This window comes from Pseudophryne corroboree, chromosome 1, assembly GCF_028390025.1.
Source record: "Pseudophryne corroboree isolate aPseCor3 chromosome 1, aPseCor3.hap2, whole genome shotgun sequence".
NCBI classification, from domain to species: Eukaryota; Metazoa; Chordata; class Amphibia; order Anura; family Myobatrachidae; genus Pseudophryne; species Pseudophryne corroboree.
The window spans coordinates 898,305,708-898,332,069 of record NC_086444.1 but is presented as its reverse complement, the minus strand read 5'-3'; the positions used below and the strand labels follow the sequence as shown (position 1 = coordinate 898,332,069).

General features: G+C 47.0%; 1 protein-coding gene across 4 annotated transcripts in view; it reads right to left on the bottom strand.

Annotated features, from left to right (window-relative positions):
* The window catches only part of MYOZ2 (myozenin 2), a 140,744-nt gene extending 114,869 nt beyond the window's left edge, over positions 1-25,875 (bottom strand). Inside the window, exons 1-2 of one of the 4 annotated variants that reach the window (XM_063920232.1) lie at positions 25,728-25,875; positions 18,232-18,413 (exon numbers count right to left, since the gene is read on the bottom strand). The gene's annotated coding sequence lies outside the window, so the exon portion shown is untranslated. The other 3 variants (XM_063920233.1, XM_063920231.1, XM_063920234.1) reach the window with 3 other exon arrangements.
* Between the last annotated feature and the right edge of the window lie 487 nt (positions 25,876-26,362).

Below are 26,362 nucleotides of genomic sequence, written 5' to 3'. Positions count from 1 at the left end.
TATACGTCACCTGCAGCGCATTCATAATAAGTCAGTGACAAGTTCAAAAACTTTGGCCGACAGCGGAAGCAGTCCACTGACCAGTAAATCCCTTCCTCTTGTAACCAAGCACACGCAAACCACCCCACCAACTCCCTCAGTGTCAATTTCCTCCTTCCCCAGGAATGCCAATAGTCCTGCAGGCCATGTCACTGGCAATTCTGATGATTCCTCTCCTGCCTGGGATTCCTCCGATGCATCCTTGCGTGTAACGCCTACTGCTGCTGGCGCTGCTGTTGTTGCTGCTGGGAGTCGATGGTCATCCCAGAGGGGAAGTCGTAAGCCCACTTGTACTACTTCCAGTAAGCAATTGACTGTTCAACAGTCCTTTGCGAGGAAGATGAAATATCACAGCAGTCATCCTGCTGCAAAGCGGATAACTGAGGCCTTGACAACTATGTTGGTGTTAGACGTGCGTCCGGTATCCGCCGTTAGTTCACAGGGAACTAGACAATTTATTGAGGCAGTGTGCCCCCGTTACCAAATACCATCTAGGTTCCACTTCTATAGGCAGGCGATACCGAGAATGTACACGGACGTCAGAAAAAGACTCACCAGTGTCCTAAAAAATGCAGTTGTACCCAATGTCCACTTAACCACGGACATGTGGACAAGTGGAGCAGGGCAGGGTCAGGACTATATGACTGTGACAGCCCACTGGGTAGATGTATGGACTCCCGCCGCAAGAACAGCAGCGGCGGCACCAGTAGCAGCATCTCGCAAACGCCAACTCTTTCCTAGGCAGGCTACGCTTTGTATCACCGGTTTCCAGAATACGCACACAGCTGAAAACCTCTTACGGCAACTGAGGAAGATCATCGTGGAATGGCTTACCCCAATTGGACTCTCCTGTGGATTTGTGGCATCGGACAACGCCAGCAATATTGTGTGTGCATTAAATATGGGCAAATTCCAGCACGTCCCATGTTTTGCACATACCTTGAATTTGGTGGTGCAGAATTTTTTAAAAAACGACAGGGGCGTGCAAGAGATGCTGTCGGTGGCCAGAAGAATTGCGGGACACTTTCGGCGTACAGGCACCACGTACAGAAGACTGGAGCACCACTGAAAACTACTGAACCTGCCCTGCCATCATCTGAAGCAAGAAGTGGTAACGAGGTGGAATTCAACCCTCTATATGCTTCAGAGGTTGGAGGAGCAGCAAAAGGCCATTCAAGCCTATACAATTGAGCACGATATAGGAGGTGGAATGCACCTGTCTCAAGCGCAGTGGAGAATGATTTCAACGTTGTGCAAGGTTCTGATGCCCTTTGAACTTGCCACACGTGAAGTCAGTTCAGACACTGCCAGCCTGAGTCAGGTCATTCCCCTCATCAGGCTTTTGCAGAAGAAGCTGGAGACATTGAAGGAGGAGCTAACACGGAGCGATTCCGCTAGGCATGTGGGACTTGTGGATGGAGCCCTTAATTCGCTTAACAAGGATTCACGGGTGGTCAATCTGTTGAAATCAGAGCACTACATTTTGGCCACCATGCTCGATCCTAGATTTAAAGCCTACCTTGGATCTCTCTTTCCGGCAGACACAAGTCTGCTGGGGTTGAAAGACCTGCTGGTGAGAAAATTGTCAAGTCAAGCAGAACGCGACCTGTCAACATCTCCTCCTTCACATTCTCCCGCAACTGGGGGTGCGAGGAAAAGGCTCAGAATTCCGAGCCCACCCGCTGGCGGTGATGCAGGGCAGTCTGGAGCGACTGCTGATGCTGACATCTGGTCCGGACTGAAGGACCTGACAACGATTACGGACATGTCGTCTACTGTCACTGCATATGATTCTCTCACCATTGAAAGAATGGTGGAGGATTATATGAGTGACCGCATCCAAGTAGGCACGTCACACAGTCCGTACTTATACTGGCAGGAAAAAGAGGCAATTTGGAGGCCCTTGCACAAACTGGCTTTATTCTACCTAAGTTGCCCTCCCACAAGTGTGTACTCCGAAAGAGTGTTTAGTGCCGCCGCTCACCTTGTCAGCAATCGGCGTACGAGGTTACATCCAGAAAATGTGGAGAAGATGATGTTCATTAAAATGAATTATAATCAATTCCTCCGCGGAGACATTGACCAGCAGCAATTGCCTCCACAAAGTACACAGGGAGCTGAGATGGTGGATTCCAGTGGGGACGAATTGATAATCTGTGAGGAGGGGGATGTACACGGTGATATATCGGAGGATGATGATGAGGTGGACATCTTGCCTCTGTAGAGCCAGTTTGTGCAAGGAGAGATTAATTGCTTCTTTTTTGGGGGGGGTCCAAACCAACCCGTCATATCAGTCACAGTCGTGTGGCAGACCCTGTCACTGAAATGATGGGTTGGTTAAAGTGTGCATGTCCTGTTTTGTTTATACAACATAAGGGTGGGTGGGAGGGCCCAAGGACAATTCCATCTTGCACCTCTTTTTTTCTTTTATTTTTCTTTGCGTCATGTGCTGTTTGGGGAGGGTTTTTTGGAAGGGCCATCCTGCGTGACACTGCAGTGCCACTCCTAGATGGGCCCGGTGTTTGTGTCGGCCACTAGGGTCGCTTATCTTACTCACACAGTCAGCTACCTCATTGCGCCTCTTTTTTTCGTTGCGTCATGTGCTGTTTGGGGAGGGTTTTTTGGAAGGGACATCCTGCGTGACACTGCAGTGCCACTCCTAGATGGGCCCGGTGTTTGTGTCGGCCACTAGGGTCGCTTATCTTACTCACACAGTCAGCTACCTCATTGCGCCTCTTTTTTTCTTTGCGTCATGTGCTGTTTGGGGAGGGTTTTTTGGAAGGGCCATCCTGCGTGACACTGCAGTGCCACTCCTAGATGGGCCCGGTGTTTGTGTCGGCCACTAGGGTCGCTTATCTTACTCACACAGTCAGCTACCTCATTGCGCCTCTTTTTTTCTTTGCGTCATGTGCTGTTTGGGGAGGGTTTTTTGGAAGGGCCATCCTGCGTGACACTTCAGTGCCACTCCTAGATGGGCCCGGTGTTTGTGTCGGCCACTAGGGTCGCTTATCTTACTCACACAGTCAGCTACCTCATTGCGCCTCTTTTTTTCTTTGCGTCATGTGCTGTTTGGGGAGGTTTTTTTGGAAGGGCCATCCTGCGTGACACTGCAGTGCCACTCCTAGATGGGCCCGGTGTTTGTGTCGGCCACTAGGGTCGCTTATCTTACTCACACAGTCAGCTACCTCATTGCGCCTCTTTTTTTCTTTGCGTCATGTGCTGTTTGGGGAGGGTTTTTTGGAAGGGACATCCTGCGTGACACTGCAGTGCCACTCCTAGATGGGCCCGGTGTTTGTGTCGGCCACTAGGGTCGCTTATCTTACTCACACAGTCAGCTACCTCATTGCGCCTCTTTTTTTCTTTGCGTCATGTGCTGTTTGGGGAGGGTTTTTTGGAAGGGCCATCCTGCGTGACACTGCAGTGCCACTCCTAGATGGGCCCGGTGTTTGTGTCGGCCACTAGGGTCGCTTATCTTACTCACACAGTCAGCTACCTCATTGCGCCTCTTTTTTTCTTTGCGTCATGTGCTGTTTGGGGAGGGTTTTTTGGAAGGGACATCCTGCGTGACACTGCAGTGCCACTCCTAGATGGGCCCGGTGTTTGTGTCGGCCACTAGGGTCGCTAATCTTACTCACACAGCTACCTCATTGCGCCTCTTTTTTTCTTTGCGTCATGTGCTGTTTGGGGAGGGTTTTTTGGAAGGGACATCCTGCGTGACACTGCAGTGCCACTCCTAGATGGGCCCGGTGTTTGTGTCGGCCACTAGGGTCGCTTATCTTACTCACACAGCGACCTCGGTGCAAATTTTAGGACTAAAAATAATATTGTGAGGTGTGAGGTATTCAGAATAGACTGAAAATGAGTGGAAATTATGGTTTTTGAGGTTAATAATACTTTGGGATCAAAATGACCCCCAAATTCTATGATTTAAGCTTTTTGTTAGGGTTTTTTGAAAAAAACACCCGAATCCAAAACACACCCGAATCCGACAAAAAAAATTCGGTGAGGTTTTGCCAAAACGCGGTCGAACCCAAAACACGGCCGCGGAACCGAACCCAAAACCAAAACACAAAACCCGAAAAATTTCAGGCGCTCATCTCTATGCCCAACCCACAGCAACACCAGAGCCAGGCCTTATCCCGAGGAGGCGTAGGGCTCGCCGAGCGAGGTCAAAACCGCGAACCCCAAGTGCTCTCACAGTCAATGGCTTCCCAGCAGCCCAGATCAACCTCACAAATGCTGGTTACTTTACCTACCCCTTCTGCAAGCTTTCAGCCCCCGGTCATCAGCACGGAAACAGGAGAGCCCAGCCAGACAAAGGAAGGGGCATTGTCGGTTCAAGTTGTGGTGGGCAGAAGGCAACAGGGGAGAAAGCCATTGCGGTGCCCTCGGCTTCAGGAGCAGGTGAGCATGAGTCTTCTTCAAGCAGTAGTGCTTCATATACCGATTCTAGCGACTCATCTAGTTCAGCCGAAAGACGGCGTGAGTACAGGAAGTACTTTAAATGCAAGCGTAGTAGCAAAAAGCATAGTAAGGACGCAGTAAAAAAAGCCAGGGGAGATCGAGACAGAGTCTCAAGATAGTATGGGATACTGCGCCAACACGGCAATTTTGAGGGGGGTTAGAACAAAGGTGAAAGATAGAATACGTAAGGGGAGGTTTGTGGTTGTCTTTGCAATGACGGAGGAAGCAAATCGCAGCTTAGACGCAGCTAAGGTAGTGGGCCCAGTGGCAGAAGATGATTATGCGCATTGGGCGGAGGGTATGTACTTTTTGCAGCGTGCTATATAAAATCCAGGCCGAGCGAGGCTACGAACATCCTCTGCTACATGCACATGGTACATAGCATGTACATGACAGCCAGAGCACGGGTGTGGAGGCAGTACGATGATAAGTTAGAAGTAAGAAAGAGGGGATGAAAGTTATTAGCTTTGGAGTAGGTAGCCCTTTCTGCCAAAGCCAGGTGCCAATGCCTCGGCGAGAGAAAAGTGTTAAATCGTTCAATTTCGCACTTTGCAACAGAGGAGCAACTTGTCGCTATAGGCACGCATGCATATGCTGTAACGCAATTCACCCAGCCAAGGATTGCAATCGAGCTGCGAGGAAAGGGGGTGCTAAGCAAGGTACTCTCCCCAGTCAATAATAATGCCTTAGCTCATTGGCTAGGCCGCTACCTGCACAAAGGGGAGGCGGCCTTTTTGGGAAGGGGTTTCGAAGAGGGGATCACATTACCATTAATTCGGCAGTAGCAGCAGTGGCTAGGAGAAATCTAAAATCGGCATTAGACTTTCCAGAGATGGTCAGGGCTAAAGTGGAGCTACAGCTGGGTCGCAAGTGTGGATCATTTCCCTCACCACCTCTCGATGGACTATGCATCTCCCCATTAGGAGTAGTACCCAAGATGGAACCGGGGAAGTTCCGCCTGATCCAACATCTATCTTTCCCAAAAGGAAGGTCAGTAAATGATGCTTTAGACCCTCAGGATTGTAGTGTCACTTACCAGTCGTTCGAGCAGGCATTGGTGATGCTACATGCATCGGAGAAGGTGCATTGCTGGCAAAGGTTGACATCGAGTCCGCCTTTCGCCTGCTCTCACTCCACCCAGATTCCTTCAGGTACATGGGATTTGGAAAAGGGGACCAGTACTTCATAGACAAATGCTTACCCATGGGTTGCTCAATTTCCTGCGCATACTTCGAGCACTTCAGTTCATTCCTAGAATGGTGCATAAGGGCCGGCACATAGCAGGAGTAACGCATTATTTGGACGACTTCCTTCTAGTGGGCCCCAGGGACAGCCAGGTGTGCAAAGAGCTTTTATTCTCGATACAAGCTCTGTTTCTGGTTTTAGGGGTCCTGATAGCTGTGGAAAAGAGTGAGGGGCCCACTACGAGGATAACATTCCTGGGTATAGAGATTGACACGCAGTTAGGGCTTTGTCGGTTGCCAGCAGAAAAAGTGGGAAAGGTGAGAGGCAGGCTGCAGGAATATGCCAGGGCGAAAAAAGTCACACTTAACAGATACAGTCGCTGATGGGGTTGTTAAATTTTGCATGCAGGTTCATTCTAATGGGAAGGGTTTTCTGTCGCAGGCTCGAAAGAACAACCAGCGGTATCACAAGGGTGCGATACCTGATATGCATATCAAGTGAACTTAGGCAGGACATGCACATATGGTTCAAATTCCTAAGCGATTTCAATGGAGTCCAAATGTGGCTGCCAAAGTCAGTTCCTAACGCAGAGTTGCAGTCGCACACCGTCGCCTCTGGATCAATTGGCTTTGGAGCCTACTTCAAGAGCGAGTGCTGTGCGCAGCCATGGCCAGAAGCATGGCGGGAAGCGGGGTGGACAAAAAACATGCTGCTTTTAGAGCTGTTCCCAATAATAGCAGTTGTAGAGTTGTGGGCGGACAGGCTAGCAGGCAGAAGCATAGTGTTTTGGTGCAATAACATGGGGGTGATCTAGGCAATAAGCAACCAGAAAGCGAAGTCACCACAGGCGCTGAAGCTTCCAAGACATCTAGGGCCTAATTCAGACCTGATCATAGCCGTGCAAAATTTTGCACGGCTACAATCAGCCACCCTGACATGCGGGGGGACGCCCAGCACAGGGCTAGTCCGCCCCACATGTGTAGCCCTCCCCCCACTGCACTGGTGCAAAAGCATCGCATGGCGGCGATGTTAGTGCACGCGGCGAGTAAGTCCCTACCTGCACAGCATTGCTGCGCTGGTAGGTGACTTTTCGCCGTGTACAGAGTTGCTTCGGCTGCGTGTGACATCACACAGCCACAGCAGCCCACCCCCTGCATGGTCTGGGCACGCCTGCGCTGCCCGGACTGCACCCCCAAAATGGCGGCCGAATACCGCTGGCCCGCCCACTCTTGCCCAGCGAATGGCCTCTGCCTGTCAATCAGGCAGAGGTGATCACTGGGCTGAGATGCCAATCGTATCTCTGGCATGCACGTGCGCACTGCAGCTCACGCACATGCGCAGTTCAGACCTGATTACCCGCTGTGCAAAAAAGCAACGCAACGCTCAGGGTTGGGCAAGGGAGCAAGCATCACCGGGTGACGCTCAGAGGCCAATCGACCGTTCCATGCTAAAGGCTTTAATTGGGGTGGTCGAACGGATTGCATTAGACGAGTATGAAACAGGGCTCTTCCAGTTTGCTTTCTCCCTCTCATTCTTCGGTGCATTCAGAGTAGGGTAGCTAGTGGTGGGCGCCAAGAGGTCAAAAGATTTTGGCCTCCTTGCTGGTAACATTGTGGTGCAAAAAGATAGGGTGCTCTGCAAAATACACAGGTCAAAGACAGATCAGTTGGGCCACTGGCGCTGGGTAACAGAAAGGCAAGATGATGAGGCCATATGCCAAATGATGCCCACAAGGCCAGCAATGACGCCCACAAGGCCAGTGGCCTTGCACAAGCAATGACGCCCACAAGGCTAGTGGCCCCAGTGGATAGTGCATTGCAATGGGTCGCTGCTGACCAAATTCCAGTTTCAGAGCGTTTTCAAGAAAAGTCTTAGCGCTTTACAGTTACCTAGCGCAGAATATGGTACCCATTCTTTTAGAATAAGAGCAGAAACCTGCGCAGCAGCCGAGGGGTCATCAGCAAGTGCGATAAAAAGCTTAGGCCGGTGGAAGTCGGGAGCATACAAGGTTTACTTGCGAGCCAAAAAAGGAAATGTAGAGGGCATGTGCGGTGACTTTCCTGAAACCCAAGGCATTAGGCTGCCCGCCACGTTGGGGGAATGAAGGACTTTTCCAATTCTGCCCTCAGAAGAGGTTTTGTGGTTTTCACCTTCATATGGTTCACACTGTAAAGTTACAATGCGTAGCTATGACGGCGTTCACGTGGTCAGAAATAGTTCCAAGGGCAAAAGGGGGAGTGGGCTTAGAGAGAGTTAGAAGGAAAGTGAACAGGGCCGTAGCTTGGTTATGACGGGGGAAGGTGACGTTATCGCCGCGCACTTGTCATTAAAGCTCGAAGAGGAAGGTATGTTCTGGCAGGATGGAGTGCACCTGACAGAGGCAGGTCTAGCAATATTCATAGAGGACATCACTAAGAGCGGTCAGTAGGTAGCATGGGGTCGCAGCGGGTGGCGGGCCTTGGTTCTGTGAACCAGGCATTGGCGGCAAGCAGTGCTCCTCGGCGGCCTGTAGTAGCATATCAATGGTTGGCCGACCCGGTCGTCAGCTTGAGGGTGGACCGGTGCTATGCCAGTATAGTGGGAAGTGGTACCGCTCACCTAAATTGTGCAAGGGCGGGAGTTACAGTCCCGCAGCATTGGTTGTTTAGGTCAAAGTTAGGAATGAGGCCGTAGCCGAGGGCATGCACTGCTTTCACGCCACCCACTCTTAGAGTACCAATTCTAATTCGATCAATAAATTTGGCTGTGACCTCTTTAAATCGCAATTCAGTCGTTATTCCATGAAATGGTGGTGGGGTTTGTTTAGTGGATGAGGGTAAGAATAAAGCCAACAGATGGCTTTAAAAAATAACGGAGTAGGAGTACAGCATTTACCTGTCTCTTCTTCGGTCCTCCTCAGCAGCTCAGCTGCTCTATTACAGCCGCGTCCACCGAGAAGCTTCACTTCACTGCAGTGTGACATTATCTCACAAGACTGTGATTTCAGACCCAGACCTGAGGCAAAGCACAGCAGCTCTGCTGAATTCTGAGTTACGGCCAACACTATCTAGCTTACAGCCTGCTCCGCTCTTTGGTGTGGCCCGTGGTGGCCAGGCAGGTACTCAAGTGCCCAACAATTTCATATACATACACATTATGTTAATATAATATATATAAGTTTACAGGTTTCTAATCACTCATACTTGCTCTGTGTTTTGTGTGTGTGTGTGTGTATATATATATATATATATATATATATATATATAAAGCAATGGACGTACGGCACAACAGGTGAGTGTGAATAAATAATGATAAATAGTTAATATTAACACTCCCTTATTTGTATAGGGTGTCAGCTAGCCCCTAAGCATTTGGCATTGGTAAGATGCCTTTCAAATAAAAATAGGAATGGGGGAATAGGGGTATCAGCGACCAACAGTGTCTACACAGATATAAATATAAATGAAGAAAAAAGCAGGATACGTAGTGATGGGATAAGAATAATATTTTTACAATGTTTTATTTAAAAAAATAATAATAGAATAATAAGGTACAAAAAATACGAGATGCAATAAAAATCAAAAGGAGAGGAGCAGCAAATGCTAAAATACAAGAGGCTAAAACCATAAAATCAAAAGATAGACAATAAAAAATAACATAGAAGATAAAGTATGCTTACCTTAATATGGAGAGTCATATAGGGTACACCCTATATATATATATATATATATATATATATATATATAGTGTATGTGTATATATGTATATATATATATATATATACATACACCCACACCCCCTGATTGCTTGCTAGCTGTTTTTTTGCAGTGCTGCGTTCACATAGTCGCCGCCCATAGGGGAGTGTATTTTAGCTGTGCAAGTGTGCAGTTTCTGAGTGGTCCAGGACTTACTCAGCCGCTGCGATTACTTCAGCCTGTCTGGGGCCGGAATTGACGTCAGACACCCGCCCTGCAAACGCTTGGACACACCTGCGTTTTTCCAACCACTCCCTGAAAATGGTCAGTTGCCACCCACAAACGCCCTCTTCCTGTCAATCTCTTTGAGATCGCCTGTACGAATGGATTCTTCGTAAAACCCATCGCACAGCAACAATACGATTTGTTCTCGTGCAACGTGCCTGCACATTGCGGTGCATACGCAGTTCTGACCTGATCGCAGCACTGCAAAAAACACTAGCGAGCGATCAGGTCTGAATTATCCCCTATGTCTCAAAGCTCTCAAGATGGCTGTTAAGCTGAAGACCTAGAGTCTTTATTATTATATTTGCTTCTATATATAAATGCAAATATAATAATTTAATTATTGGCAGGTTATTGGTTACAGGTAAAACTGGAAGTTCAAGGGGACGGAAATGCTGACACCGGAATCCCAACACTGTTTGTAATGCCGGCTCCGGCATCCCATATGAGATCACAATCCCGGTGCCGGGATCCCGAACGACTGTTGTTGGACCGCCAGAGAGGTAAGCCGTGTGGGGAGGTTAGGTTTAGGCTGTGGGGGGAGGGTTAGGCCGCAGGAAGGGTTTAGGGTCCAGGTAGGGGGTTAGGTTTAGGCTCCGGGGAGGGGGGTTAGGTTTAGGCACCCCAAGGAATGGTTATGGTTAGGCTGCGGGGTGTGGAGGGTTAGTTTTATGCTGCAGGAAGTGGGCGGGGTTAGGTTCTGGGGAGGTTTAGGCTGCGGGAAGGGAGGGTTAGGAGGGAGGGTTAACATACAATGGGATTCTAACCATTGGGACAGTTGAACTTACTACAGACTCCTCGGATCACTGGCTGAGAGATTGAGAAGTCATCAAACAGCTCCACCCCCACCCCAGTGCTGCCTCAGATAGGCTTCACTGAGCTCAGCTGCGGCTAATCAGAGCACACCTTCCTGCGCCCCATGGAGGCTAGGTGTTGGCAAATTACTAGACTGCCTATGCCTAGGTCAACCTGTCCACCTCCTTCCTTGAGCAGGAATAATGTCTGTGTACAGTGTGACAGTGCACTGCATTGACTTGCGTGTGACTCATGAGGGTGACAGAGAAATGGAACGGAATGGGCGCTTCCTGGCTTGTTACATATTCACAGTCCTCAAATTGAGCATGGAAATTCATAGATACAGCCTGTCCACCGACAGCGGTGAGCTGTGGTGGTGAACAAATGTGACTGAAATTCTGACAGGAAAGAACGTACTGGTTGAGGAGATCCCAATGCCTAGCCCAGACCCAGCCTACAATGTCACTTCTCACAGCAGAGCTTTGCTGGTGCTATGATAGAGACACCAGCTGATGTGCAGGTGAAATACTTCAGTTATGACAGGCAGGCAAAAGCAGCACACTGCAATACAGAGTCAGGGTATGGGGTGTGACAATAGTAGCTTGTGTGACATTCTCTTTTATGTATCAGTCTGTTGTGGCCATTATATTAATCAGCATCCTAGGAGTGACCTGAACATCACCATTCTATGGGAGGAAGAATAGAACACCACAGTGTGATGATTAATGTGGCAGAAGTTGACGATTTTTTTTTCTGCAAGAGCAGAGGTAATAGGTAGAGAAGTGGGGTTCGGTTCTCCAGAAATCCGAACCCACCTGAATTTTGTGGAACTAAAGCGAACCAAAATCCAATCCGGATCTCCGGAGAACACCGAAACTGAATAGTCCTAAATCGGATCTTCCCATGTTTTAGAATTTAGATTTTAATTCCGAATTTTGGGTTTTGATTGCAAAAATAACATGATTTTAGCTGTTTCTATCAATGTTTTGTTTTTTAATTCGGATCCAAACTTAAAACCAGTAAAGCGGTTTTGTCCAAAACCCTCCGACGAATGAAAACAAAAACCAGCAAAAATTGGCTGACGCACATTTCTGGTAATAATAACTAGAAAACATGCAGCATCACTGAGACATAATAATAAATTTGGCCGGAGGGCCGTTGTGACATATGGACTGGCCTGGGTGATGAGTAGGGATGTAAACAAATTCACAAACCATGGCCATGTACCCTTAAAAAAATCCTGGTCCTTTCCTACTTGCAGTGTGCTGGGGATTTATTTATTTCTCCTGCATGGTCCACAGGTTATCCACAGGATAACATTGGGATATGAGGTATCGACAGCGGATTCGCAATTAACTATCAAAGCTTTCGGCCTCCCAGAATGCAATGGGCCTCTCCCTATATCCCCGCCTCCTGGCTCAGGCAATTCAGTTTTTTGTTTGGTGCGGCAGGAGCCGGAAAATGGTCAATGGGCTGCTAGTTTTTAGCAGCCATAACTTTTTTATTTTATTTTTATAGTCTTACTATTTTTTTTGAGTGCTCTTTCTAAAAAGCGTATTATACATACCTTAGAAAGCGTCGCTCCAACAACTTCCCGCCGGGACGTGACAAAGCTTACCCATGTGTACAGTGCTGTTTCGGCGTGCATCTGTGTAGGATGTACTAGCAAGTCCAGAAGACGCTACCAGGCTGTGGCCAGAGCACGGGGAGAAGGTAAGGCATCGGTTCTGCTTAGTTGGGGAAACGCGATACACAGCTGCACTGTTTTGGGATGGAGACTACCTTACAGTCGTTGATGCTGTTGCCACCTCGAGAGCACCAGCGCTAGGCCTCAGGGATCATAGGCTCCAGGGGTAGTACGAGGCCGTGATCCCTAGGGCTGATGTCAGCAATGAGGAGTAAGACGCTCCCTTGGTCACCCCCCCCCCCCGGTTCATGTCCAGTTTCCTCTGAGTTTCCCACCATGAACTGAGTTCCCGCTTCCGTTTGAGACGCTGTGTATCTAAAAGGACCAAGTCGGAGCATAGGCAGCTGTATGACTGGTATGTCTGTGTTCACTTGGACATCTGTGTTCACTGTAGGTTCATGGGGCGATTGTGTACACTAATAGCGTCTGGATACACTCTGTGTTCACTAACGTATTGATCAATCCTGTAAGTGGGGGGAAGTCTCCCTGTATCCCACTCTCCTGAGCCAAGTAATACAGCACTCTATCTACCTTTGGTACGAATAGTTGGATAAGTGCCTAATGCATATGAGTCTGTAAACTATATCTGCTGTTTTCTTTCGCTGTTCGACTGAATACGTTTAAACTCCTATATAAGGTAATGCAGTAATATGTTTCTCCTACATACTTGAAATGTATCTGTAGTTGATTATGTGCTCATATTGCTTATTATACTAATGTATAACCTGTGATTTATTGCTAGTGTGATTGCTGACATTACTATTTTCTATCAGTTTCTGTGTATTCCGATCCTCAATGCTGGTGCAAAGCAGGGAGGGATCAGATTGTATGTCACCTTAATTTTTTTTAAAGTGATTGCAATCACAATTTGTGCAATTAACACTGTACAGGTGTGTGATTTATTTATCGCGTCTAAGAGAGGCAAAGGTGAGGAGGATACACTGTCCACAGCAGCATAAACACTCATGTCATGTTTGTCTTTCAAAGCTGGGTTAACCTCTCAGGATCTGGTTAAAAATGGATTATGTGCAAATTGTTTTAGCTTTCACCAAAGCCTCTTGAATAATCCGAGGCAGTAACAGGTTCAAGTTGAACTCCTATGGGCTACTTTTGCACAGACATTATCCAGAATAGCTGAGCGGGTAATGCCAGCTCTTATACCAGGGATAGGTTACCCTATCAATCCTTACATGCAACATTCCACCTGGGGGTTATCACATCCAGTACAGGAATCGACAGCCTCTCAACAGAAACAGTGTTAATGGTGTTAAGTAAATCATATAGACATGAAACAACATCTTCACAGTCTACACATGTTTCAGATGAGGACTCGTCACAGGATGAGGACTCATTGCACTCCGAGTCTGCATACAGAGACGAGGATGAAGGCCTCAGCTCAGTGGACATTACTAAGCTAATTAGTGCTATTAAAGCCATTCTATCCTTAGAGGAGGCAGCAGAGCCTTTGTTAAAATCTAAGGCATCTGTGTTTAAACATCCCAAAATAGTTAGGACTGAGTTTCCTGGGTCAGAACAGCTGACAGAAATTATGCAAGAGGCTTGGGTTACACCCAGTAAGAAGTTTAGAATTACAAGGAAATGGAATTCCCATTATCCTCTTCCGGCTGGGGACTGTTTAAAAAGGGAGGTGGCTCCCAATGTAGATACACATGTCATCCGATTGGTGCGAAAATCTACATTACCTCTGCCTTCAACATCATTAAATGATGTCACGGATAGGAAAATAGATGATTTTCTTAAAACCATTTTCTTCTTGTCTAGGGCAATCATTAGACCAGCCATGGCTTCAACCTGGATGGCAAAAGCAGTGGCAGCCTGGGCTGAAGCATTAGAGGATGACCTTTCAATGGCATCTAGAGAGCAAAAATCCCATACTGAACATATCAAACAGTCAGCTATTTTTATGGAGGAAGCAGCCTTGGATATGGGTACAACTGCCTCTCAGGAATCATCCTCAGCAGTAGCAGCTCACAGAGTGGTTTGGCTACGTACATGGATAGCTGACTCAGAATTCAAGAAGGTTCTGGAGTCTTTGCCTTTTACTGGAGATATTCTTTTTGGTAAAGAATTAAACTGTGTTTTGGAGTCAGAAGCAGACTACAAGAAAGTGAAGTTTCCATCCACACACAAATCCAAGCCTAGATTTCCAGCTTTTCTGCCCTTTCAGACTCAATGAAAAGCAAAAGGAAAGGGTTATGGCAAACAGTCTCAGTCTGATAAGTCTGGTAAGACTAAAAAGCATTGGGCTACCAGAGGGCCGGCTTCCAAATCAGAAGATAAACCATCAGCCTGATGGTGCGGGTCTCCACCTGGGGGATTCCAGGGTGGGAGGCCAACTTCTTCAGTTTTCACAGATCTGGCAGCAGTCTATCACAGATGCCTGGGTGTAAGAAGCGGTATCTCACGGTTATGCGTTTGCTTTCAAGAAACACTCTCCTCAAAGGTTTTTTTGTAACAGCCCATCTTCAGTGGAAATGAAGGCCAGGGCTTTGCAAGAGGCAGTTCAGAAGTTGCTTCAGTCAGGAGTGATAATTCCAGTTCCTCCTGCACAATGAGTACAAGGTTTTTATTCCAACCTGTTTCTAGTCCAGAAGCCAAATGGGTCATTCTGGCCCATACTCAATCTGAAAGTGCTGAACAAGTATATTTGGGTGCCTCGGTTTTCATATGGAGACTTTACGTTCCATTATTTTGGCCATGGAGCCGGAGGATTTTATGGTATCTCTGGATATCCAGGACGCTTACCTTCATGTTCCTATAGCACTGTCCCATCAGCGCTATCTCAGGTTTGCTATCCTCCAGCAACATTTTCAGTTTCAGGCCCTACCATTTGGACTGGCCACAGCACCCAGAGTGTTCACCAAAATTATGGTGGTAATGACATTTTATCTCTATCAGCAGGGGATAAGGATTTTTCCATACCTCGATGATTTATTAATCCTGGCACAATCCCAGGAATTGCTTCAGTGTCATCTGTGACAGACAATAGCTTGTTTGCAGAGACACGGTTGGCTCATAAATTGGGCAATGTCATTCCTGGTTCCGTCACAATGGATGACTCACTTGGGGGCTGTGTTGGATTCGAGTCTTCAGAGAATAATTTTACATCTGAACAAAGTATCCAAAATTCAGTCAAGGAGCCAGGAGCTGCTACACAGTCAAAGGGTATCCATTCACGCAGCAATACGTGTGATGGGGTTGATGGTGTCGACATTCGACATGGTGGAGTATGCTCAGTTCTACTCGAGGCCTCTGCAACGTCTGATCCTTTCCAAATGGAATGGTTTTTTTCATAAGACAATAAAAACGCAGACTATGGTCCTTCCTCTGCAAGTAAGGAGGTCATTAGCCTGGTGACTACAGACATCCCATCTGGACAATGGGAGACTCTTTTGGATATCAGATTGTAAAATTCTGACAACGGATGCCAGCCTTCAGGGCTGGGGTGCAGTGTGAGGAAGGAGTTGCTTCCTGTTGCAGTGGACCAAGGAAAAAAGTTGCCTGCCAATAAATATATTGGAACTTTGGGCCATATATTTGGCACTTATTCAGGCAAAGGACATCCTTCAGGGGAAACTAGTCCAAATCTGCTCGGACAATGCAACGGCAGTAGCGTACCTCACCCATCAGGGAGGAACTCGCAGCCAAAACGCAATGAAGTAGGTAAGTCACAAGTTAAAGTGGGCACAACTTCATCATCTAGCCTCGTCTGCAGTGTTCATTCAAGGAGTCCTAAACTGGGAAGCAGATTTTCTCAGTCGACACACCATTCATGCAAACGAATGGGCTTTACACCCTGAGGTCTTCCAAGTTCTGGTAGACAAGTGGGGGTTACCAGAGATAGATCTCATGGTGTCCCATCAGAACAACAAAGGTCCCGCATCCGGGTCAAGAACAAAGGATCCCAAAGCGATCTTTGTGGATGCCCTGTTAGTGAGATGGGACTTTCATCTGGCCTACGTGTTTCCACCAATCGTCCTGTTACCCAGGGTAATGTGAAAGGTAAAACAAAGAAGGGGCGCTGTGATACTAATAGCTCCAGCTTGGCCAAGAAGACATTGGTACACAGACCTGCAGAGGCTGTTGATGGATGTTCCATTCCTACTCCCTCAAAGTCCAGACCTACTGTCGCAGGTAGCTATCACAAGCACCTGTATCAACTGTCTTTGACGGCGTGGCTCTTGAAACTTCCATACTGAAAGCAAGAGGATTCTCATAACAATGCTCAGAGCAAGGAAACCTTCCTCAGCTCGCATTTATCACCGAATATGGTAAGCCTATATTCAGTGGTGCAGTGATTGGAAATTTGACCCTAGGTCTTTCAGAGTTTCCAGAGTCCTAGCATTCCTTCAGGCAGGGATGGACAAAGCTCTAAGGGTGGCTTCCTTGAGAGTGCAAGTGTCAGCAATGACTGTATGGTTCCAAAAGAAAAAATTGTTAACCTACAGGATGTACACACTTTTTTTTCAGGGAATGCTGCACACTCAACCTCCTTTTGTTCCTCCTACAGTGCCTTGGGACTTATGTTTAGTCCTAAAGGCCCTTCAAGTTGCCCCATTTGAACCACTAAAATGAGTGGATCTTAAATGGTTGACAGCTAAAGTTCTCTTTCTACTGGCTATTGCTTCAGCTAGAAGAGTTTCATATTTAGGGGCATTATTATGTCGCCCTCCTTTTCTGATTTTTTATTCAGATAGAGCGGTTCTCAGAACCAAATCTAGGTATCTTCCTAAGGTGGTGTCTAAATTCCACCTTAACGAAGAAATTGTAGTCCCGGCCTTCCAAGGGCCAGACCTTTCTGCGGGAGATGCATTGTTGGACGTAGTCTGTGCTCTAAGAATCTACATGGATCGTACCAGTGCCATCAGAAAAACTCTCTACAGATTTCACAAGAGAGGATGGCCTGCTGACAAGCAGACACTGGCTAGGTGGATCCAAATGACGATTTCAGAAGCAGGGCCGTCTTTTTGTATGGGCTCAATGGGCTCTTGCCCAAGGACCCCAGGAGTATAAGGGCCCTTGGCTGATAGCTGAGGGTCCCCTCTTTCCAGGGGTACCAGATTTTTGAAAATCAGCCCCAAGGAACCGGAGATATTCGACTTGAAAGCAGTGGTCGTCATCCAAGCCTAATTCCTCTTCCCAGCCAGATATCTCGGGTTCTGTCTGATTTAGAGTATTCTGAGGATATAATCCAAAAGCTGGGACTCTCCCCTTTTGGTGGACACTGGCAGCTTGTCTCTACTATGCCCAAAAACAGAGATATCAGTCTTCAAGCAGCTGGTCCCTGCTTCAGCTCCACACGCCTAATATGCAGTTTTAGATTTTCGTTGGTGAATTTCTCTGGTTTCTGAGCTCTGATCCCCAAGTCTCCAGAACCTTCTGAAAGGTGGGCCTCTTTAGTTTTTTATCCCAAAGCTAAGAAATTTATTTTCAGGAGCTTGAGATCTGCAGTCAAGCAAGCTGTTCTCCCACCGGAAAATGATAAATATTAAGCCCACTCCACTATCCACCCCTCCCCTACATATTAACTACCCCCCACCACCCAGGAAGTCATGTACCAGGGCTTCTTCATTCAGCTTAATGCCCCCTTCTACAGTTTAGACTCATCTGTGCAGTACAGGGGTAATTAGCAGAAATTACTGCTCCAGGTCCTACATGCTGAGCGGAAGACAGAACACCCCCTACCGCCTGCAGGACATCAAAGCTGCCGCTGATAGCATCCCCCACCCCTACCGCTGGAGGATGGGTAGGGGGCCCAGAGCACTGCTGTGCCCAGGGGCCCACACTGCTGTTAAGACGGCCCTGTTCAGAAGCATATCCTCAAGCTGATCTCCCTGTTCTGGCTAATGTCTATGCTCACTCTACTCGTAATGTAGGTCCATCATGGACAGCATAACGTGGTACTTCAGCAGAACAAATATGTTAGGCAGCCACATGGTCTTCCATTAACACATTCATTAGACATTATGCCTTTGTTACCTTTGCCTCTCAGGATGCTGAATTCGGGTGAAGGATTCTCCTGTCCAATCAGGAGCGTCCCCAACACTAAAATGCTTTGGGACATCCCAGTGTTCTTCTCACCTGATTAGGGCTCTCTATAATGCTCCTGCCTTGAGCTTTGGAAAACAACTGAATTGCCTGAGCCAGGAGGTGGGTATATAGGGACAGGCTGTTGCATGCTGGGAGACCGAAAGGTTTGATCGTTTGGTGCCAATCCGCTGTCGCTACCTCATATCCCAATGTTATCCTTTGGATCCTGTGGACTTAGGAGAAATAGAATTATCAACTGTAAGTCTACCATAACGATCATTTTTTGCTGTTTTTCCTTGTCTAGATTAACCTCTCCTTTACATGCACCTGTGATGGGCCTATAAATTGAATTGAGCAACTTACATTCTGTGTATCACTATTCTGTGAGACAGGAATATGATCAGTGGCTAGAGGGAATGCTGATCCTTGTACTGCCATTTTGGTATATCTCCAGGTAAGTTAGCTCTTAATTTAGAAATGCTTAAAATTTTTGACCTAATAATGGTGTTATTATCATGTAGTGTAGCGGCTACCAGAACAGAGATGTTTTGCCGCTGCTGGTGGCCATATATTTGCATTACTTGTTTTATCATGTAGAATGTATGTCTCTTTAGGCTAGCTTATTGCCTCTCAGTGTGTAAACACTTCGGGACACATTTATCATTATATTCTTGTGGCTATAGCACCCTTTTTCGGGGGATTGCCACAAATATCAATGATCCCCTGAACTTATGAAGGAGGGATCAACACCTGCAGCTGCATCCCTCATAGGCAATGCTTCCAGATTTACCAATATCAAGAATGCAAAACATTTCCGATATTGGTGCCACGGCTGCTGTGCAGCCATCCCAGGCAACTCACTGAGGGACTGGCTCAGGGACTATCGTATATTGCAATACAATCCTGGGTGCTAATATCGTGCCCAGCTCGCTTTGAATAGGAAATCATTGATAAATGGGCCACTCAATGACTTTCATGACTGCAGCTCCCTCCTTCATCAGCCATCCTATTTATCATGTGGGCTTTGCCAAGTAAAGAGCTCCCTTGTCAATTTCCCCCCCCTCAGAATCGGTTTCTGACCCTCTCAAAAATCAGTACTAACACCCCCCACGAAAAAAATAATAATTTCATGGCCCTCAATCCAGATCTGTTCATGCACAATATTTAATTCATGCCTCTTTCAGATCAATTCATACCTACCCATTTCTTGCCCTAAATTTAGTTAATGCTCAACCCAGGTCAATTCATTTCTCCCCCTCAATTCAATTCTTCCCAGCAACTTTAATGAATTAATTACTCGCATTCCTATCGTAGTCTTAAAGCTATTGGTCAAAGTAACTATACGCCATGGTCTCATACTAGTGGTGGCAGCGGGGCCGGTGACACCCGTTGCGGCCAACAGCACGTGGCTTAGCATAAAAGGGACATGGAAGCCCCACGGAAGCCCCAGTGACATCATTAAAGGGAGAAGGCTTTGCGGGGGAAGCTTCTGATTACCTCACTCTGGGGCACACAGGCTGCCCCTGGGAACTTTTCCAGCACTGCTGGCTCCTTTTCAGTGATAGGACCAGACTGTTCCTGTCACTGTGAAGGAGTCAGCATTTTGGTGGTTCCCCACCCTTGTGATGCCACATATAGTGATACACCCATAGAGACTGATTCAGTGATGGAAGCTGCTGCATTGGCTCTTGTGTCTATTGGTATAATCGCAACAGCGATAATATGCAAATGTAGTTACAGTATCAGCCTACCCCTTGTGTACTAGCACACACCTGAATGTGCAAGCACTGAGACATCCACTTTCTGCACCCCTGCATGCAGTTACACCACTGGTGATTCTAGACATCCTTGCCATATGGTAAGAATGCAGCCACTTTCACTGACATGCCTGTGACAATCAGGAACGCCCATCGTTGTACCGCTCAATTTCCAAAACACACTCAATCAGCAGCAGCATCTTTGTGCATACAGAATTCACAGTAGCAAATAATGGCTCAACTACGCCAACATCAACATTGTATGTAGTTTGTGTGCACTTCTGAATCAGGTCCAGAGTTTCACAAACACAGAGTAGTTTTAGTTTTAATGTGGGAATGTGTCCTGTTTTACAGGACACATTCCAGCTGCAGCAGCCAGGGAGCCTGTGTCCCCTGCGGGACAACGTCTCTGACAGCGCTGGGACAGCTTGTCTGTCCCCAGCGCCTGTCAGTGTGTGGCGGCGGCGGGTGTCCGGTGCAGGGATTACCCTTTTCCCTGCACCGGACCAGAGGCTGCAGGGGCATTTAAATGTTGGCGCCCTCCGGGAGCCAATCGCGGCTCCCGGAGTGGCAGCCAATCGGAGAGGGGCGCGGCGAGCCAATCGGCGCTCGCCGCGTCATAGGCCCCGCCCCCGGCATCTGACGTCAGACGCCGGGCGGGAGCCCGAAGAAAAGACCGCGCGCGGGAGCGTGAGGAGAGGAGACGCCGGGCGGGAGCAGCGGAGGAAGGAGGCCGCGCCAAAGAGCGGCGAAGAAGCGGACGGGACCCGGAATAAGAAGACCGCGCCGAAGAGCGGTGAGGAGGTCCTGAGGCCGCGGAAGAGGCCAGAAGACGTCGACCTGCAGGAAGAAGATGTCCAGCGGCGGCTGGACGCGGAGCAGCGGAGGCGACGCCGCTGGCCAGGACGGGTCAGCGGCAGAAGAGGGCGCTGGAGATCCCTAGGGCAGGTGAGGCCTCAGTGAGGCAACTTTCTCCCCCTCCCTTTCCTCCCTCGACCACCAGGGACGGGCATTAGGCCCGGGGCACAATCCAGGCACTAGGCCTGTGGCGCAGCTAGGAGTTTGGGGGATCACCGTTAGATTTGGTGGTTTGGGCGTTAGGCCCAAGCCACCTAAAACTGCACAAGTTAGGCGGGCACTAGGCCCGTGGGCAATCCAGGCATTAGGCCTGCGGAGGTATTAGAGGGCTTTAGGCCCTAGTCCAGTTGGCGGCCACTAGGAACATAAGGTGACCCTGGGCACTAGGCCCAGGTCACCCAACGGGCAACAAGTTAGGCGGGCGCTAGGCCCGTGGGTGAAGTCAGGCCTCCGGCCTGGGCGCAATCAGGGGGCGCTAGGCCCAGTGAGTAAGTGCCCCCAAGGTGAATAAAGGTGGCACTGGGCACTAGGCCCGGGCCACCCGGAGGTGTTTAGGTGGGCAGGCTGTGTGGCGCCCACCCCCTTCCAGCGGCAGGTAGGAATTAAAGGGACAGCACCGTGTGATCTTGTATTCCGATATTGTGATGTATGTTGTTACCGTGCAGGGCAAAGTGTCTGTTTGTATTAAGTTTGTGCATAGTTGTGTTGCACCACCCACACGAGCTAGTTTGAGGGCTCTGTTTATGTAGCTAGTGTAGCGGACGCACACTAGGGTAGTTCTAGGCCCTGCACGGCTGTTTGTTTGTTTGCCTCCTTACAGGGACCTGTAAGTGGAGAAGATCGGAGTGCAAGACTTGAGACGGTGAGTAGCATCCGTGTACGTTTGTCCCTTTGTCTGTCCCCGAGCGCCGGAATAGGGATTGCTCACGGACGTGAGAATCCCCTTCATCACACTACGCGCGTGAGTGCGAGTGTGTGAATTCTGGGTGGCTGAGGCTTTGTGCCTGTGATGACCTTTCACCCAACCGCTGAAGGTCGCCGTCACCCCCGGGGTATCCCCTTTTCCGGTGGAAGAAGGGTTGATACCCCCCTTGAGGTAACCTATTCTCTCCTCAGCTCGGTCGTCGGTCAGCTCCGAGAGGGAATTGCCGTGTCCGGATCCGATTGAAGATTGCCAGGTCCGTTGAAGGTTCCGGTACCTGAAGGTGAGAGAGAGCGGCGCCTGGTGAGTACCGACTCTACACCTGCACGGCAGCAGGCACCACCACACGCAGCCGCACCTCTTACATTAAAGCTATTGGTCAAAGTAAATATACATTCACAGAGTCTCACAAACACAGAGTAACCACCCAGCGACACAGACAGGGGCACACATTATTGTGTTGGCTATCTCGTCACTCCTACCTTTCATTGTAAAAGTTGTCACTCTGGGTCGCCTCTAGGGTAGGAATAGCCATCAACCATCGATAGCTAGCAACCATCGAAGGTTTGCTAGTGATGGTTGATGGTCATGCCACTGTTTATCTTGCATCGGTGGCAGAGATCTGACAGTGATGCACAAATGTTTTTTTTCTAGCTCGCAGCACTTATCTTTTCGCCTGACATGCGCCCTAAGCCCTGCCCTCATTCCTTGATTGTTCCGCAGTACTTATGTGATGGTTTAAACAATTGATGGTATTCTGGCTATGGTTTACTAACATCGATATAAAGTACTGATGACACTATCAATGGTGAACCATTCGATGGCCATCCCTGCTCCTCCCTCCTGTCCCTTTTCACTCCTGCTTGCAGGGTAGCCCAGCTCTGCATCTGTAAATAATGATCCAGGGGGGTGAGAACTGAGACAGACAGGCAAGTAGCCCATGTCTTTTATCACCCTGTAAACTAGCTGTGAGGTTGAATTTCTATTTTTGCAAGAAAATCGATGTTTAGCTTCTTATTCACTTCTTATTCGAGCTCCAGCTTTTAATTCAGTAAATTGAGTTTTGCAAGTGTTAAATAGTCTTTGGCCACAAATTTGACACCTGAAATCAACAGATCATGGTCACTTGCATATGACCCACTTGTGTATTTCATGCCCAATGCCTGGCCCAATGCTGTTTTGGGCATGAAATACACTGGCAAAGTGGGCACACACACCATTTTATAATTTGCCATTTTGACTAAGTAGCTGTAGTTTTGCAAGGGTTAACTAGTCTTGGGCCACAAATTTGGCACCTGAATTCAACAGAGCGTGGTCACTTGCATAAGACCCACTTGTATTTTGTCTGGTCCAATGCTGTTTTGGGCATGAAATACGCTGGCAAAGTGGGCACACACTTTATTTTGTAATGTGCCATTTTGAATAAGTAGCTGTAGTTTTGCAAGGGTTAAATAGTCTTGGGCCACAAATATGACACCTGAAATCAACAGAGGATGGTCACTTGCATATTACCCACTTGTATTTTGCCTGGCCCAAAGCTGGTTTGGGCATGAAATACACTGGCAAAGTGGGCACATACACCATATTTTACCATTTTGAAAAAGTAGCTGTAGTTTTGCAAGGGTTAACTAGTCTTGGGCCACAAATTTTACACCTGAAATCAGCAGAGCATTGTCACTTGCATATGACCAACTTGTATATTGCCTGGCCCAATGCTGTTTTGGACATGACATACACTGGCAAAGTGGGCACACACCATTTTATAATTTGCCGCTTTGAATAAGTAGCTGTAGTTTTGCAAGGGTTAACTAGTCTTGGGCCACAAATGTAACACCTGAAATCAACAGAGGGTGGCCACTTGCATATGACCCACTTGTATTTTGCCTGGCCCAAAGCTGGTTTGGGCATAAAATACGCTGGCAAAGTGGGCACACACAACATATTTTACCATTTTGAATAAGTAGCTGTAGTATTGCAAGGGTAAACTGGTCTTAGGCCACAAATTTGACATCTCAAATCAACAGAGGGTGGTCACTTACATATGACCCACTTGTATTTTGCCTGGCCCAATGCTGTTTTGGGCATGAAATACGCTGGCAAAGTGGGCACACACACCATTTTATAATTTGCCATTTTGCATAAGTAGTAGTCTTGCAAGGGTTAACTACTCTTGGGCCACAAATTTGACACCTGAAATCAACAGAGCGTGGTCACTGGCGTATGACCCACTTGTATTATGCCTGGCCCAACACTGTTTTGGGCATGAAATACACTGGCAAAGTGGGCATTTGCACCATATTTTACTATTTTGAATAAGTAGCTGTAGTTTTGTAAGGGTTAACTAGTCTTGGGCCACAAATTTGACACCTGAAATCAGGAGCTTGTAATACAGGCTCTGCGCACAAAGCTTGCCTTAAATCCTGCCAAGCGGTCTCTGCGGGCCTAGATACTGTATATATCTATATTCCATTTTTAAAGTGAAGGTTAAGGGGCTCTTTTAAATATTATTTTTCCACAATAGGGGCTATCACTACAGCATATCAATATGCTGTCATTTCTCCAGTGCAGCTGAGGTCAGAGATATTGGGGAGGAGGCTTTCAGCTAATTTAGACAATCCGTAGCTGGGTCATGCATGTACAGTAGTGGACTTCGGCTTTCAGTTCATTAGGTAGTGTTTAGCTAATGTTTCAGTTGTATTCTTTTATGGGCTTTAAACCTCTGCAACTACTTTATATATTTTAAGACCAGGATTTTGTGTCTCTGTACTAACAAATTTGAGTCACAGATTCCATTTGTGCAGCCTCTGGAATAATAACCATAGAAGCCCATACTGGTGACAAAACACAAAGCAAGAAGTGGGAGAAATAATAATTGAACATCCATTGTGAAAATGTAATATGACATGCAAAATACACATAGAGATATACATCTATACACCCACACATATATATATATATATATATATATATATAAATACGCACACACACATGTCATACATTTTGTATATAACATTAGGGGAGTAACTCACTTTGACCATATTATTATTGACATGATTATTATACTTAGTCCAAAACTACCTTTCTCTTGAAAACATAAAATGTTGCAAATTATCTTGATTTGTAGCATTTCTTAAATATAACCTGAGGCTCATATTTAGAACAGAAAACAAAAGTAGTTGCCTAGCAACACAATCTTCATAGCTTAAGAACTCACATAACCATGAGAATTGTGCAGCTTTGTCTGCTGTGTATATGCCAATATATGCCAAGATATTTACATGGCATTTTTTTTTTGCCACCGCTGCATTAAAGCCGGGTACACACTTTGCAGTTATCGGGTCAATCAGCCAATTATGATCTACCTCATTGAGTGTGTTTGTTGCAGAAGCGTTAGCGATGAAGTACACGCCGACCTAGACATTGCTCAATGTGTATGGCTGCACACATCCAATAATCACTCTTTTGGAGCACTCATCGGATCTGCAGACTTTATCTGATAGTATACACCCAGCAGCATAATCTGTTTGTGCCTAGTACAGTTTCCCATTGTGTGTACACCAGTGTACAAACTAATGCCAAACAGATGATATAACATTTCCATTCTGATTATGTGGTTCATGTACAAGTGTTTTACCTGCGCATGTAATAACCAGTGGGAGTGAACATATACAGAGATGTACAATAAGTTAAAGATTTGTAAGTACTGTCACATGCCAGTCAAGTCCAAGTGTACATTTATTCTCTTGAAGGAACTGAATGATTTCTTGTTTTGCTAAATGACCTCCAAAGCTGTTTAATCTTTTTATCATGAATTTGAAAATTTTCCTGCAACATTACTACCTCTGTTATCACAATGATAGAGTGATAATATATATATTAGAATGCCAAAATAAGTACCTATCGCATATATCACAAGACCCTAATTCACAGACATATTCATTGTGCCTAAAATGATTGTGTGCCACTCCTAGTTTGTTCACAGCAAGAAAAAAACTGGAAGAGGAACTTACCTTTGTTTTAAAGATGGAAAGCAAGTAGACACTACACTGCTTTTAGTCTCAATGACCTTCCTACTCCTGGACAGTCTTTCCAAGCACAGTAACTGGTTTGGAGGCAAACTGGGGGTCTCCTGCACTCTACACAGCCTGGCATCTCAATGACATCAGCCTGCTAAAATTAGATTTAACACTCCAGACTCTTATATGTTTAAGTCTTAGCATGAATGAAACCAAACTCAAGAAAGTATCCATTGTTTTCATCTGACACATTTAATGATTCTAACAGTTACAATATGGTCAGTGAAACATTTGCCTTTAAGTAACTCCTAAGAACAAAGTATTCTTTTAGTGTGATAGTGTCATGGCACTTTGCTCTAACAATGCGCAGTGGTGTAGTATGGTATTTCTCACTTTGGAGGTCATCTGTCAGATCTTTTTTTTGTAACATGATCTGCTGGCATGGCTCCTGCCTTCTGCTCTGCAGCCTGTAAATAATCCTGCAAATACATTTGTGGTTGACATTAGCTAGTCAATCCTGTTAATTCAAGTCCAGCTAACTTTCTAATAATGCTTTATAGGTTGGACTATTACTGGAAACTAATGAAAAGGTTTCAGTTCTGTAAGTACAACACAAAACCTATCATTTA